This window comes from Micropterus dolomieu, linkage group LG23 (assembly GCF_021292245.1).
Source record: "Micropterus dolomieu isolate WLL.071019.BEF.003 ecotype Adirondacks linkage group LG23, ASM2129224v1, whole genome shotgun sequence".
In the NCBI taxonomy this organism is placed as follows: Eukaryota; Metazoa; Chordata; class Actinopteri; order Centrarchiformes; family Centrarchidae; genus Micropterus; species Micropterus dolomieu.
Genome location: NC_060172.1, coordinates 35914699 through 35918425, shown reverse-complemented (window position 1 = coordinate 35918425; position 3727 = coordinate 35914699).

Genomic DNA, 3727 nt, shown 5'->3' with positions numbered 1-3727 from the left:
AGTGTTCTCATGACCCCTAGCTTGTGCTCCAGTGGGTGGTGTGAATCGAAGAGTAGGTATTGGTCTGTGTGTGTGGGTTTTCTGTAAACACCAATCTGAAGGCTCCTGTCCTCTTCAATGTGTACAGCGCAGTCCAGGAAGGCCAAACTGTTGTTGTGAACATCTTCTCGTGTGAACTTGATGTTACTGTCCACAGAGTTGATGTGTTCTGTGAAGGCTTGCACTTCCTGGCTTTTAATTTTGACCCAGGCGTCGTCCACATATCTGTACCAGTACATTTTAATCTTTTTCGGGACATTTATACAATACCGTGATAATTTTGGTCACTATAATCGTGATATGAAATTTTCATACCGTTTCATCCCTAGTAGAAATATTGGCATACAATACAATTCCTCACTGCTAATTATTCAAAAATAGTATTGGTTCAATACAGTTTTCCAAGGTAGTTTAATGGAACAAAATGTTGACCTTATCTCTTGCCTATTCTGCAGATGCTGCTCTTCAGGAGTTTCCGCAGACTAGTGCCTCTGATGTGCCAGACGCAAGTGTAATAATGAGCAGTTCAGCCAAGTAAGGAACATAATATGTAGTATGTTTCTGTATAGTGGGTCATAGGGCAGTGGTGCAATGAACAGGAATTTTGTTTTTTATGTTTGTGTTCTTATGAATGAGAAATGTGTTCAGTTTCTTACTAGAACAATGTGACGTTCTCTTTTCATTAGTGAACTATATTTTTCATAATATATTTCTAGAAAGTGTACTATAAAACAATTATGTTACACAATTCTCAAGTGTGTTAAAAGTTGAATTGTGAAAATAGTTTAAAGGATAATGTTTGTAAACAATTTTATATTTACAGATCATACAATTCTTTGTCAGTATATTTGCAATGTAATATTGAAAATGTAAATATATTTGAAATACAATACAGAAACAAAACAAATTCACCAGGAAAGTGCTGTAATTTAGCCTTCAGTATACTGGTAGCCTAATACATTTGCAGAACTGTAGTGTGTAAAAATGTAATATACAAAGTAGCATAGCAAAGTTATAATGAAGTATATTGATAATTATTTGCAAAGTGTATTTTCTTATTAATTGGAATAAGCCAAAAGTATAACTGAGCATACTATTATTACAATACGAATAGTTTAATGGTATGATGCTAGTATATTTGTAAGACACTCAAAACATTTTTAATTTATTTTAACACAAATAAGGTACACTTAATTTCCACTAATCAAGCATGTTTATTAGTACATATACAGCCATATACTTAAAGTGTACTAAGTATACTTGAAGTTGTTCCACTTTAGCACATAAAAGTACACTTCAAATTGTGCTTTTCTACAATTTAATTACAACTAAAGCATGCTTCAAGTTAACTAATCATTAACAAACTTGAAATATACTAATGATTAGTCTAACTACAAGTACACTCAAGTATGCTAACATTTAATACACTTAGCATATTTATTTTTCACTTGGGTAAATATGAAATCAGACTGTGTGTTCTGTGGTCACATTTCTATCTAATTTTAGATCCTTGCTTTGTGTTTTAAAGAGCTCTTTCTAAGAATAAAGCTAAAAATCTGACAAATCTGACATAAGGGTGAGTTAAAAAATGACAAAGTAAACAGGAACATTCATGTCGGTGTGCAGTCTCTTCAAGTGATATGATGTCAGAAGTCCCAGTATCACAGAACCACAGTCAGTGAAGCTCAGGAGCCCATTACTTTATTCTGCTTTGGCTTAGGAGGTAGAGCAGGACATTCACTAATCAGAAGGTTGGTTGTTTGATGCCCAGCTCCTCTGGTCTTGTCCCTGGGCAAGATACTGAACCACAAATAGTGTGTGGATGTATTAGTTATGTTGTGCAGTTTGCATGCCAGCATCTTCCATCATTGTGTGAATGTCATAATATGTGAAAGATGTCTGTCTAAATTTAAGGATGCGATTCCATCAGCTCTAAATTCATTATCAGATCACAAAGTGCTAATTTCAGTCCCTCCCAAATCGATCATCTTGTTGATAGTGCTGCAGGCTCGCTGCGAATGACACTCAACTCTGTTGCCCCTCTAAAAAAGAAAATAATAAAACAAAGACGGTTAGCTCCATGGTATAATACTGAAACTCACAAATTAAAGCAAATATCACAGAAACTTGAGAGGAATTGGCGTTCCACCAAACTGGAAAATTCTCGTTTAATTTGGCAAGATAGTCTTAAAACTTATAGGAAGGCCCTCCGTAATGCCAGAGCAGCGTACTACTCGTCATTAATAGAGGAAAATAGGAACAACCCAGGTTTCTTTTCAGCACTGTAGCCAGGCTGACAGAGAGTCACAGCTCTATTGAGCCAAGTATTCCCATAGCTCTCAGTAGTTACGACTTCATGAGCTTCTTTAATGATAAAATTCTAACTATTAGAAACAAAATTCACCAAGACCTGCCCTCAATTAGCAGCAACTTATCTCTAAACACAGGAACCTTAGAAACAGCTGTAAAACCAGATATATGTTTAGACTGCTTTGCTTCCTCAATCTTTACCAACTAACTTCAATAATTTCTTCATCTAAACCATGAACCTGCCTCTTAGACCCCATCCCGACTAGGCTGCTTAAAGAAGTTTTACCCTTAGTCAGCACTTCTACACTAGATATGATCAATCTATCTCTATCAACAGGCTATGTACCACAGAACTTTAAAGTAGCTGTAATTAAACCTCTTCTGAAAAAGAAAACTTGATCCAGATGTTTTAGCCAACCTAGACCTATTCTCCAGGATCTCTCTAAGGTCCTGGAGAAAGCAGTTGCTAAACAGCTGTGTGACTTTCTACAGAGCAATAGTTTATTTGAGGATTTTCAGTCAGGATTTAGAGCTCATCATAGCACAGAGACAGCACTGGTGAAAATTACTAACGACCTCCTTATTGCATCAGACAAAGGACTTGTCTCTGTACTGGTTTTATTAGATCTTAGTGCTGCATTTGATACCATTGACCATCAGATCCTATTGCAGAGACTGGAATATTTCATTGGCATTAAAGGAACCGCTCTAATCTGGTTTAAGTCCTATTTATCAGACCTATTTCAGTTTGTACATGTTAACAATGAGTCCTCCATGCATGCCAAAGTTAGTCATGGAGTTCCTCAAGGATCTGTCCTCGGACCAATCCTCTTCACTTTATATATGCTTCCTTTAGGCAATATTATCAGGAAATATTCCATAAACTTTCATTGTTATGCAGATGACACAGATGACACAGATGAAGTTATTGTTCTGGGGAATCTTGGAGTTATCTTTGATCAGGACATGTCGTTTAAGTCTCACATTAAGCAAATTTCAAGGACCGCCTTTTTTCACCTACGTAATATTGCGAAAATCAGGAACATCCTGTTTAAAAATGATGCAGAAAAACTAGCCCATGCATTTGTTACTTCTAGGCTGGATTACTGCAATTCTTTATTATCAGGCTGCTCGAAAAAGTCCATTAAGACTCTTCAGCTGATCCAGAATGCTGCAGCACGTGTTCTGACAGGAACCAGGAAAAGAGATCACATTTCTCCTGTTTTAGCTTCTCTGCATTGGCTTCCAGTAAAATCCAGAATTGAATTTAAAATCATTCTTCTTACCTACAAAGCTCTTAATGGTCAGGCACCATCTTATCTTAAAGAGCTCATAGTACCTTACTACCCCACCAGAGCACTGCGCTCCCAGAATGCAG